Below are 13,287 nucleotides of genomic sequence, written 5' to 3'. Positions count from 1 at the left end.
AGCCACCCAGGTGCCCTGACTGTCAAGGAACTCTTAATTATTTTCTTCAATAGCATGAGGAGTATATGTAATTTTTAAAACGTTTATTTATTTATTTTGAGAGAGAGAAAGAGAGTGTGAACAGGGGAGGGGCAGAGAGAGAGGCAGAGAAAGAAATCCAAGCAGGTCAGGGTGGAGCCCAACTCAGGGCTTGAACTCATGGTTTGTAAGATTATGACCAGAGCCAAAATCAGGAGCTGGATGCTTAACTGACTGAGCCACCCAGGTGCCCAGAAGTATATGTAATTTTTAACCGAATTAGTACATTTTGATCCAGGAGGATAATAAAGGGCTTTGAAATGTTCATGGTGGACACTGAAAAAAATGGCATGTTTGGTGATGTTAGGAGGTGAATCCTCTGAAAATTCACATTTGCTTATTTATGAATAATTCTATACTGTATAATGTGAGATGCTTATACTTCTAGTAAAAGTTAAAATTTCTTTTTTCTTTGCATATTTTGAATCATAAAGATAAAGATTTTTATCCCTATTCGAAGTGAAAACTGCTGATATTTGAAGACATTCATTTTCCCCAGAAACATTCTCTACAAGGGTAAACATCTCCAATTCCTTTAACCTTTCTTGTTCAGACATATTATGAACACTTCCATGATCATATTTACTATTTCCTGAATATATTCCAATATAACTACATTTCTTTTAAGGTGGGCAGATGACTCATTTGAGGCAGGCTTTTCTCTCATGCTCTAAAAATATGTCCATTCATATGAACTGAAATCATAATAACTATAGTGGACATATTATACTTACCGTATTTAAAAAATATTGTTTGGTACTCCTAAATATTTTAATGAAATTAGGTTTCTCTGGATTCTCTCTCTCCTAGAGTCTGCTTCTAGAAATATATATAACAATATGAACTAAAATTACATTTGTTTTTGGGTATACATATGATACCATTTTACATATTTTACATATTATTGACATATTTTACATACTTACATATTTATATGTTTGCATCTATTTTACATATTAATGACATATAAAGTATTGGTATATATTGTGCACACACACACTCTATTTTTTTTTAACTTTAATCTTCATTTATTTTTTAGAGAGAATGTGCACATGCATACAACAGAGGGGCAGAGAGAGGGAGACAGAAGTTCCAAAGCAGGCTCCACGCTGACAGCAGACAGCCCAGTGTGGCACTCTGACCCAGCATATGGGAGATCATGACCTAAGCTGGAGTCAAAGGCTTAACTGATGGAGCCACCCAGGTGCCTCCCTCCCCCCCACACACACATACTTTAAATCGGAGCTCCCAAGGCCCCCCCCCCCCTTTTTTCTTTTTTTTTTTTTTTTTTTTTTTTTGCTAATAAAGCTGATTTTGGTGCAGGTGTGTTCTTTCTATTTTTTCCCTGATGAATATTATTTTATTAGATTTGCCTCCTTATACCAACTTTTCAGCATCTATTTAGATTCATGCATTTCGTGTAATACGTGCATTTATACATTAACGCCATTCCCTCGTTCCTTTCATGAATGACAGAAGTGAAGTCAGGCAGTTGTCATTTATCGCTCAAAACGTCACTATAATCCATTAACTGTTGCCGCTGCTGGTAATTAATCCAGCCAATTCTGGATTTGAAAAAAATTTGTCATAAAAAATTTTTGTCAAGTTCTGGAAAACTGAATGATATTGTATGTATGACGATTTTTTTTTTTCAAGTTCATCAGGTGAGTAGACCCAGCCAAAGGATCCACTGCTTCCTGTTTCAATTAATCTTCATTGGCCTCAGGTGTGCTGGTGATTGCTGCAACTTCTGGGCGCCCATATGTTCTCTTTGATACCTTGTTTCTCCTATCGGTTCTCTTCTGGATTTTGATAGTTGCTAAACTTGCTGTTTGAAATCCCCCAACTTCATTTGTTTTTTCCTCAAATCTAGTGTACAGGTCCACATTTGCAAATTGTTTTACAATTCATCACTATCACTGTCATCGTCACCTTTGCTGATCTGTATCCCTCCAGCATCATTTAAAAAAATTTTTTTTAATGTTTATTTATTTTTGAGACAGAAGGAGACAGAATGCGAGTGGGTTAGGGGCAGAGAGAGACACAGAATCCGAAGCAAGCTCCAGGCTCTGAGCTGTCAGCACAGAGCCCAAAACCCGGCTCCAATTCACGAGCTATAACATCATGACCTGAGCCAAAGAGAGACACTCAACCGGCTTAGCCACCCAGGTGCCCCCCTCCAACATCATTCTTAAAACGTTGACTTTTTCGGAGAAGTGTCAGGTTTACAGAAGAACTGAGTAGGAAGTACAGATTTCCTGGATCCTCAACCTCCACACCCCTGATTTCCCCTATTATTAACAACTTACTTTAGCAATATAGTTGCTACAATTGAAGATCTATATTGATACATTTTTATTAACGAAAGTCACTGGTTCACATTAGGGTTCATCCTGTATTATGTGTCCTATTAGTTTTGTGTATTCTATGAGATTTGACAAATGCATAGTGACATGTTTCTACTGTTACAGTATGATACAAAATAATTGCACTACCTTAAAGATCCCCTATGCTCAACCTGTTTAAGCCTCTCTTCCTCCTCTGACACTCCTGGGAAGCCCTGATTGATTGTTTTACTGTCTCCATAATTTTTCCTTTTCCAGAATGTCATATAGTATGTAGCCCTTTCAGATTGGCTTCTTTTACTTAGAAATGTGCATTTAAGATTCCTGCATGGCTTTTGTGGCTTGATAACTCATTCTAGCATCTCTTCATTTTCCCAATGCCTGCAAAACAATGAATTGTGATTCAATCACTTCAATAGCACATTTTCTCAACCTTTTGATAACTATACAGGCCACCTTCTGCTGTTCACTCCCATAACATCTCCTGAAATAACTTTACCTTTCTCAATATTCACTCCTTATTTTTCACCCGTATTTTTCCTTTTTAGAAAACAATTAGACTGCGTATAAGCCCAGGTATTCTCAGCCATTTGTTTCTATTTGATACCATAGAAATTGGATTAATCTATCTCCTTCTTAGAAAACCTGTTTAAAGGTTATCAGATGTTGGAGAATCTCTTTGACCTTTCCTAATAAGCTTTAACTCATTTCTTCACAGGGGAGGTAAGTAACACTTTGCCAGGATTAAACAAGGCCCAAGTTCAACTCTGCTGGCAAAATAATTGCCCTTCTCCCCAGGGCGTCTGACTGCAGCAGCCAGCCACAGCATCTGCTGTGGGTTCAGTCAACATGGTAACCAAACATGGCAGGCATTTGTGGTTACCTTCATGGCTACTGGAAATTACAGACAGTGCACGGAGCTTGTTTAATTAATTAGAGAACAAGATGTCATTTATACCACAGGCACCCGTGACTCACGAAAAACAGACATTGCCTTCTTAACAGCATCAGACTGTAGAGAGATGTGTTTCATGAAAGGTTTTCTCAAGAGACATTGAAAGACAACCTTAAACAGAACGGCTCCTTAGCAGGAAAACAAAGCCAAATAAGTGATAACATAAATAAAACCACAACACAGACAAGCTAATTAATTAACAGTGTTCCTTTGCTCCTGCCTAAATTGGGTCTGGTAATAATGATTGATCCCAAAGTCTGGAAGGTACCTAGGTGTGTGACATATGCTATCTCATTTAATCCTTAAATAACAGGCAATATTGTTAACATCATTTTACTTGTGAGGAAGCTCGTGAGAGATTATAAATTTTCTCCTGGTCACAAGGCTAATAAATGGGTAAACATTTATTCTTTTCATTGTATCTTCTACATTCTCCTTCATAAAAATCTCTATTTTGATAAGATATGCTTCCAAACTGACTTTTAAATACATATTATGCATTTCAACTATTGTTTTTTTCTACAATAAGGGATTCTTCAACTTATTAAAGAGAATTATTCAACTTTCACTAAACATTAGTAAACATCTGCCATGAGTTATCTCACATTTTTTGTTGTCTTTATTTACTAGACATCCAGTGCTATATAGTTTGTTTCATATAATCCTATTAACACTAAAATATAGATATGATTAATCTGAATTTTGTGGATCACATCTTTGAGATTCCAAAATTAAAGAGCTTGACTAATACCCCAAAGCAAGTGGTCCAAAGTGAGATTTAAAGCCAAATTTATGTCTTTCTTAGCCTTTTCCCTATCTAACCCACACCATTGAAGTTACACTGTTGGGTATCTTATGTGCAAATACCATTAAAATAATTTCCATTTATGTTAATTGGCATAGTTTTACTTGGACATTTTGTAATTTTTTTTTTAAGTGTATTTACTTTGAGAGAGAGAACATGCATACAAGTGGGGGAGGGGCAGAGAAAAAGAGGAAGAGAAAGAATTCCAAGCAGGTTCCAAGCTGTCAATGCAGAGCTTGATTCAGAGCTCAATGCCACCAACCTTGAGATCATCACCTGAGCCTAAATCAAGAATCGGACACTTAACCGGCTGAGCCACCCAGGTGACCTTAGAAGGACACTTGAAGTTAAATTCTACATTGGGTGTTTGCACAATATTTATGGAGCACCTTGGATATACCACACTTTGTACTAGGCACAGAGGACAGATGTAATGTCAAATAATGTTTATGCCCCCACAGAAGTTCACCATCAAGCAGGAAATGGAGGTACAGGACGAAATTACTCAAATGAAGTGGGGGTAAGTGTTAGAGTGGATATTTAATTTAAAATTCTACTGTATTAGTGGGAAAAAAAGTGATCCAATCTGTAGGGTGATGGCAGCAGCACATTCTCCAGTGCTTTTAAGGGCAATAACTTCCTACCTCCCCTGCACACTCTCATCACTGGCCAAGCTGGATGGCTGGCAACTTCTTGAACAATTAATCCCATAGACTTCTGCTTTTAAGAAGATTCAACTTTTTCTTCCTATCTGCCTATACTGAAACCAGCTCCCTGCAGGAACCATTACAGACCACCTGCTGAGGCTAGGACTTCCAGTAATACGTTGAACAACAATGGTCAGAGTGGACATCCCTGTCCTGATCCGGACCTGAGGGGAGAGCAATCAGTTTTTCCCCACTGAAGATGATATTAGCTGTGGGTCTTTTGTATATGGCTTTTATGATGTTGAGTTATGTTCCTTATACCTCTAATCTCTTGAGGGTTTTTATCAAGAAAGGATGCTTTATTTTGTCAAATGCTTTTTCTGCATCCAGTGAGAGGATTGTATGGCTCTTACACTTTCTTTAATTAATGTGGTGTATCACACCAATTGATTTGTGATTATTGAACCAGCCCTGTAGCACAGCCATCCCACTTGATCATGGTGAATAATTCTTTTAATGTACTGTTGAATTCGATTTGCTACTACCTTATTGAGGATTTTTGCATCCAGGTTCATCAGGAATATTGGCTTCTAATTCTCCTTTTTAGTGGGGTCTTTGTCTGATTTTGGGATGAAGGGAATGCTGGCTTCATAGAGTAAGTTTGGAAGCATTCCTTCCATTTCTATTTTTTTGGAACAGTTTGAAAAGAATAGGTATTAAATCTTCTTTAAATGTCTGGTAGAATTCTTCTGGAAAACCATGTGGCCCAGGATTTTTGTTTGTTGGTAGATTTTTGATTACTGATTCAATTTTTTTTTTTTTTTTTTTTTTTGCTGGTTTTGGGCCTAAGTTTTCTATTTCTTCCTGTTTCAGTTTTGGTAGCTTGTATGTTTCTAGGAATTTGCCCGTTTCTTTCTGATTTGCCCAGTTTGTTGGCATATAATTTTTCATAGTATTATCTCATAATTGTTGGTGTTTCTGTGATGTTGGTTGTGATCTCTTCTCTTTCATTCATGATTTTATCTATTTGGGTCCTTTCTCTTCTTGTCGGTAAGTATGGTGAGGGTTTCATCAATTTGGTTAACTTTTTCAAAGAACCAGTTCTTAGTTTTGTTAATCTGTTCTATTGTGGGTTTTGTTTGTTCATTTCTATATCATTTATTTCTGCTCTGATCTGTATTATTTCTCTTCTTCTGCTGGATTTAGGCTTCATTCTCTGTTCCTTTTCTAGCTTTCCGTATAAGGTTATATTGTGTATTTGGGACGTTTCTTGCTTCTTAAGATAGGCCTGAATTGCAATGTATTTTCCTCTTAGGACTGCCTTTTCTGCATCAAAAGGGTTGAACTGTCGTGTTTTCATTTTCTTTTTTTTTTCACTTTTTTTTATTTCTTCTTTAATTTACTGGTTAACCCATTCATTCTTTAGTAGGATGTTCTTTAACTTCCATGTATTTGAGGGCTTTTCAAATTTGTTCTTGTGGTTGACTTCAAGTTTCACAGTGTTGTGATCTGAAAATATGCATGGTATGATCTGGATCTTTTTGTACTTCTTCAGGGCTGATTTGTGACCAAGTACGTGATCTCTTCTAGAGAATGTTCCATGTGCACTTGAGAATGTGTATTCTGCTGTTTCAGGGTAAAACGTTCTAAATATATCTGAATTTTCCACTTAATAGTTATGTTTTATAAAAGTAATTAATGTTTTCTAGAGATTTTCTTTATCACATTTTTTTTTTAGAAATGTGATTATGACATGCACCTTGGTGTGGTTTTTTTTTTTTTCTTACTTGGGGGTGGGTATGGGTTTTCTAACTTTAATGCGTGCGCATGTGTGTGTGTGTGTGTGTGCATGTGTGTGTGCATGTGCATGCTTGAACTTTCTCTGATCTATGGTGCTAGAGTTTTCATCAAATTTGGGAAAGTTCAGGGGCACTTGGGTGGCTCAGTTGGTTGAGTGTCTGACTCTTGATTTTGGCTCAGGTAATGATATCAAGGTTGTGGGATTAAGTCCTATGATGGGCTCTGTGCTGAGCGTGGAGCCTGCTTAGGATTCTCTCTCTTTCCCTCTGCCCCTCTTCCCCACTCACACTCTTTCTCTCTCTAATATACACTTTCAGGAGCTATTACCTTCCTTAGGTACCATCTCCAAATCATAAATCACAACAGGGATTTAGACTTCCACAGGTGAATTTTGGGAGGGTCACAAACATTCAATCTGTAGCACCTGGATTACTTGCTCATATCCAAAGGTCAGTCAGTAATTCTGCCTTCTACTTCTCTTCCTCCTCTTTCTTCTTCTCCTTGTCCTTCTTCTTCTTCTCCTTCTTGTTGTTGTTCTTCTCCCCCCCCCACCCCCACCCCCATATTTGTTTCTCTCTGGCCTTCATGTGATTACTTTGTATTATTACCATATGAGATAACAGATGAGGCTACAAAAAAAAAAAAAACCCTCAAAGTTCACTATTCTTTTCTTCTAAAGCATCTAAACTGCTACTAATCACTTCCAGTGGTTTTTTTTTTTTCAGATATTGTATTTTCATCTCTAAAGTCTCATTGAGTTATTTTTTATGCCATCCATTGTTCTTCTCATGTTCCTTTTTCTTTATATCACTGAGGCTATGAATGAGTTTCATAATACTATGTTAATGTTCTTTTCTGCTAATTCTATCATCTCTGTGATTTCCAAGCCAGTTTCTATTAATAAATGTTTCTCCTGGTTTTGTGTGATATTTTATTATTCTTTAGTCTAATACTTTGGATTGAATGTTGGAAGTTGGAAATATTCTAGTTTTTGAATGCTTATTTTTTGTGTGTGTGTTCCTCTAAAGAGTCAAAGAAGGTGGCATTTTCTCTGGCTGGAAGTCAAATTAATTTTCTATTAGTTTAATCCTCTTGAGGTTTATTTTTTAAACTTGCTTTGAGTAGAACTGGAATAGACCATATTCTAGAGTTAATTTAGAGTCATTTTTAAGGCCAAAGGCCCACTATATTCTATACACTCTGGCTGAAGGAAACTCAAACAATTCCTGGCCCTGAGTGACCTTTGAGAATTGTTTCTTATCCTTTTGTATAATTACTTTTTCCTTAGAATTTATTTTTTTCTGTCTAATGGGATTTTATGTTATGCATGTGTATACTATACTCAGGGAAAGACTCCTGGGCCTCCATGTAAATTTCTGGAGCTTTATTTCTCTAGTTCTTTTTACCTCTCTGAGCACCTTCTAGTCGTGATGGCCTTTGCGAATTCTAAACTCTGTTTCCCCAAGGCAATGAGATTTCCAAATGTAATTTGAGTTCCTCCTGCCTTGTGCTGTAGTATGGGAATTACTTCGAGCCACACTATCTAGGCAGTAATGTTACTCATTCAGTTTGTTTTCCTTTTTTGCATGTGAATTACAGCGCTCTGATGCAAGTGGTAGAGTCTCTGGAAATAGGCATTTCCTATATTTTCCCCGTTGCTTAGTTGGATAGTGCAAGGATAATTTTAGAACATCTTATTTCTTCATGGCTAAAGAGAAGAAATCCACCCTCCCCGTGTGTTTTCTTTTTCCTGTTAATCATGGTTATGTATTCTGTAAAGGATATTTTAAAATATTTTGCTCCCATCCTGTGTATGGTGTAGAGCTGTGTAGGACTGTGTGATGCTCACTCTCCTGTCTTCCTAGATTCCCAGACCACTTTCTTCTCTTAAAGTGTCTTAAAATAGGTACTTGAATCACACAATTAAAATGTAAATGTTTTAATGAAATGGGACTTTTCTAGCTATAAAATAAAGGACAGAAACCCAACTCAAACCATATCAAGGGGAAAAATGAAAATTAATGTTTATGCAAGTATTTGAATTTTTTGGTTATCAAAACTGCTGGGCTCAGGGATCCTAAAAACAGGTATTTCTCTCTGCCTCTTTGCATGTGTGTCTATCTCCCTGTCACAGTGTTATCTTTTGACTCTGCTTCCCCCTTCCCTCTTATTGGCCTCATTCCTCTTCTCCTGTAATTATGCTTTCTTAGACCAATAACAGGCTGAGTGCGTAGAGAATTTCCTTTCTACGTAGAGTTCCAGGGAAGTCCTTTTATTAGATTTGCTTACTTCCCACAGCCAATCCAGGATAAGCATCTATTAGAAAGCACAGGCTTTATGATTAGCTTGGCCTCAGTCATATGACATGACCACCATATGCAATGGATTTAGAGGCAGCCATACCAAGGAGCAAATCCTGTCTTCCCAAGAACAAATTGTCATGAGCTGCTCTGTATTGATGTCACTTGTAGTAATATTTGAATTTTGATATAAAACATAGGCTCTTTGAAGACTCAGACAGTAATGATTAAGCCAGAGAATAATCCCAAAAAGGCCTAAAATAGGAACATGGCGGTCATGCCTTCTGTTTCTGGCCTTATTATTATTATTTTTTACTAGTTGCTCAAGTTAAACAGCTGTTGTAATCAAATTGCCATATTCACAGTCTGCAAAACATGCCTTGTGCTTTCCTAGGCCTCATTTCTCCAACCACTCTTCCATACCTCACATCTTCTGACAATAAAAAAAAAAAATCCTATAGTTGAGCCTTCAAGGCTCTACAAAGTCTTATCTAAACAGCCAAGGTTCAGATCATCACTGTTTCTTTTTCAAAACTTTGAAATGTCCCAGCGTCCATGCCATTCCTTTGGAGCCTAGCAATGTTAATTAACGCTTTTGTGCACAGAGTGCATCTAACCTACTAGCTGATAAGCTTCTTTAGGGCAGATATTTTGCTCGATGGCTGAAGTGTGGGTAGTTGGAATGAGAGGGCTAAGTTTGGAGTCAGATAATTTCAGATTTGAATTCAAGAGCAGCCTTTTATTCTGTACAAGACATTCCTTGGTCATGTTACAGGGACTACATATGTATGCTTGTCATATGCGGATGATGATGCCTACTTTTATTATGGGAAATATCCTAAGCTATAATACAGGGGCATTTTCTGGCAGTAAATATTTTTTTATTATCCCCTCTGGCAGCTATCACTATGCCTCACACCCAGCCAGAGATGAACAGATACTTGCTGATTGATTGCATAGTTCAGATGAAGTAAGACTCTTACTTTATAGATTTGACTCCAACATTTATTTAATTTAGCACCATTAGACAAGAAATGAAAATGCCAGGAAAAAGCAGATTATACTCTGCTTGACTTTCCCTAATGGACAGAAAACTGGGGTTATGGCTTTTTAGCAGGACTGTGGTGATGTTATTACTTTGTTTTTCTTTCTTTCTTTTTTTTTTTAAATATCTGGCCATGATGGCTTTATAATGTTTATTGCTAGACAGTTGTTGAGCATAGCAACAAAATCACTAACTAAAAAGAACAGTATTAGGTTATGACTTGTGATCCTTTTTCCTTTGCTTGAAACTGAGAGAGAGAAAAAAAATACAGCTATTTTACTAACATATCCATAGAAGGAATGACTCCTGCTCATAAAAGTCACCATTTATTAGGATACTTTACTTACATAAGCATCTCAATCAGATTGTAAAGACTTTAGTAATCCCATTATTCAGGTGATGTAGCTGGGACTTAGAATTTAGGTAATTCAAGTAAGAATGTTATAGAACTGGAACCCAAATGTTTCTGATTCCAACACATTATTCATATCAATATCATGCTACCTCTTGATCAGCCTCAAGAAAATAGCTTAGCCAAAAAGTCTGTAAACAACCCTACCCTGAAATGACTTTGAGTCAGTCTATAAGAGAGCCTCACAATTTTTAATGGAGAACTTTCCATGCCCAAATGACTTTTTGATTATAGTGTTTATCCTCAAAGGTTGCTGATTTTTTTTTACACTTCTCTGAATTCCCCATCTTGTACTTGCAACATCAAAATCCCTTCCTCAGTGACTGCAGTGATGGCACGAATGGAAGGTTATGCATTGAGAACTGGATGGGGCAGCGGGAGAAAATTATCTCTAAAAGAACAAAGATCTTATTTTCATAGTAATTTGTCATTGGCATAATAACAAAGCATTAGGAAGGCAAACCATATGACCCAGCACTGTGATGTGTCCCTTAGAAAATATTATCTTAGGGCGCCTATGTGGCTCCATCAGTTACGTGTCTGATTTTTGGTTTTGGCTCAGGCCATGGTCTCATGGTTTCATGGGTTCAAGCCCCGCATTGGGGCAGTGGAGTCTGACACTGTGGAGTCTGCTTGGGATTCTCTCTCTCTCTTTCTCTATCTCTGCCTCTCCCCCATTCATGCTGTCTCTCTCTCTCTCTCTCTCTCTCTCTCTGTCTCTCTCTCTCTCAAAATAAACTTTTTTTAAAAAAAAAATAAAATATTTTCTCTTTATAGATTAACTTTACATGATGTCAACTATTTTTTTATATCACTTAGACTATCAGTAAAACATCTCTCACTAATGTTCTCCCTGTTTGGAAATCAGACCCTGGGCAGGTATGAGTCTGAGGGCTGAAACAGTAAAGGAAAATTTTACTACATTTTTGTGTATATGTGAACAAATTTCTGGTAAATCTGATAGTTTAATTTCTTCTTTACATTTATATTATACAGATATTACCTATTCACCTGCCTTTTGCTCTCCATAGGGTGACAAACTTTTTTTTCACAAAAAAATATTATTTTCTGTAAACTGAAACTCTAATCCTCAATATTGGCCTATAATAATCACTCACTATGTTTGTTGGAGTAAACTTAATTATATGTATTTATTATTTTATTTTTTCTTATTAAGTACATTTTTATAAAATGTCCCAAAACACTAACTCATTTAAGATAATTTTGTTATGCAATGATTCCAAGGTGAGACAGGTTGATTTTTAATAGGTCTTAATACATAACAATAAATAACATGAATGGAGTATTTTTTTAAAAAAATGTTAATGTTTATTTATTTCTGAGACAGAGAGAGACAGAGCATGAGTGGGGGGAGGGGCAGAGAGAGAGGGAGACACAGAATCCAAAGCAGGCTCCAGGCTCTGAGCTGTCAGCACAGAGCCCAACTCGGGGCTCCAACTCACAGACTGTGAGATCATGACCTGAGCCGAAGCCGGACGCTCAACGGACTGAGCCACTCAGGTGCCTCTGAATGGAATATTTTTTTAAGTTTATTTATTTATTTGTTTGGAGACAGAGAGAAAGTACAAGCAGTAGAGAGAGAGAGAGAGAGACAGAGAGACAGAGACAGAGAAAGAGAGAAAATTCTAAGCAGGCTCTGCACTGACAGCATGGAGCCTGACACAGGGCTTGAACTCACAAACCATGACAGCATGACCTGAGCCGAGACTGAGAGTCATATGCTTAACCAACTGAGCCACCCAGGTGCCCCCATAAATGGAATATTAAATGGATGAAGTCCTTATGGCTCCAGTCTTATAAAAAGCTAGAACTAAGTTCCTTTAATTTCTTTTAATCCAGAGACACTATTATTTCCAGTTTACAGTGAAAGTGCGTACAAGGAGAGCTTTTCTACTGAACTTCTGAAAAATTTATTTCACATCAATTTTTTTTTTCTGAATTGGGTAAAATGTACACAATGTAATTTTTTAAAATTGAATTTCTTTTCATCAAAATGTAAAAATCCAATGAAATGAACATAAAGTAAAGTAAAAAACAAATGTTTGGGTTTCTATGGCACATGAATAAATAGTAATCTAGACAAATTAATCAACTATATGATTCAACTAAAATGAAAGAAGTCAAATCAGCTAATCCATAGTATATTGACTGTTGATTGACGGATTAATTCATTGATGTGTGTGTGTGTGTGTGTGTGTGTTAAAAAAATTGGAAATCTCAAATTGAAGTCTACTGGTACACACATGATGCTCAGGAGGCAGTTGGGAAAACATGAAAAACCTAGCCTGCTGAAGACTGTTAAGCTAATTTCTCCCCCTCATCCCCTAAGGTTTCCTATGTGCTAAGTGTAAACAAAGACATTTCTTCTAAATGAGAAAGACAGGGGAAATGGTGCGGTGCATGGCTCAGTTGGTTGAGCACCCAACTTTGGCTCAGGTCATGATCTCAGGGTTCCTGAGTTCCAGCCCCTAGCCCCACATAGGGCTCTGTGCTGACAGCTCAGAGCCTAGAGCCTGCTTCAGATTTTGTATGTTCCTCTCTCTCAGCATCTACCCAACTTGTGCTCTGTCTCTCTCTCTTTCTCTCTCAGAAATAAATGAACATTGAAATAAATAAATTAATTAATTAATGAAAAAGAGGGGAGAAAGAGGACTATTACCAATGTAAAGGAAGAGCTTTTGACTTGTTTGCTTCCATAGTATTTTGGGGGAATTCTCACTGTAGCATAAACACCCAAATGTCCATAGACATTGGATTTTACTTCTTATTCACATAAGAATAGATCTCATATATACTCCTGGTCTTGTAGTATTTCAGGAACCCATTTTCCTTCTGTTTTGTGGCCTGTATGCCTTATGGTATTATGGTTTCCGAGTCTC

The sequence above is a fragment of the Herpailurus yagouaroundi genome, unplaced genomic scaffold (genome assembly GCF_014898765.1).
Source record: "Herpailurus yagouaroundi ecotype Mexico unplaced genomic scaffold, PumYag 140, whole genome shotgun sequence".
In the NCBI taxonomy this organism is placed as follows: domain Eukaryota; kingdom Metazoa; phylum Chordata; class Mammalia; order Carnivora; family Felidae; genus Herpailurus; species Herpailurus yagouaroundi.
The sequence above is the reverse complement of the archived record's forward strand: the minus strand, read 5'-3'. Positions refer to the sequence as shown.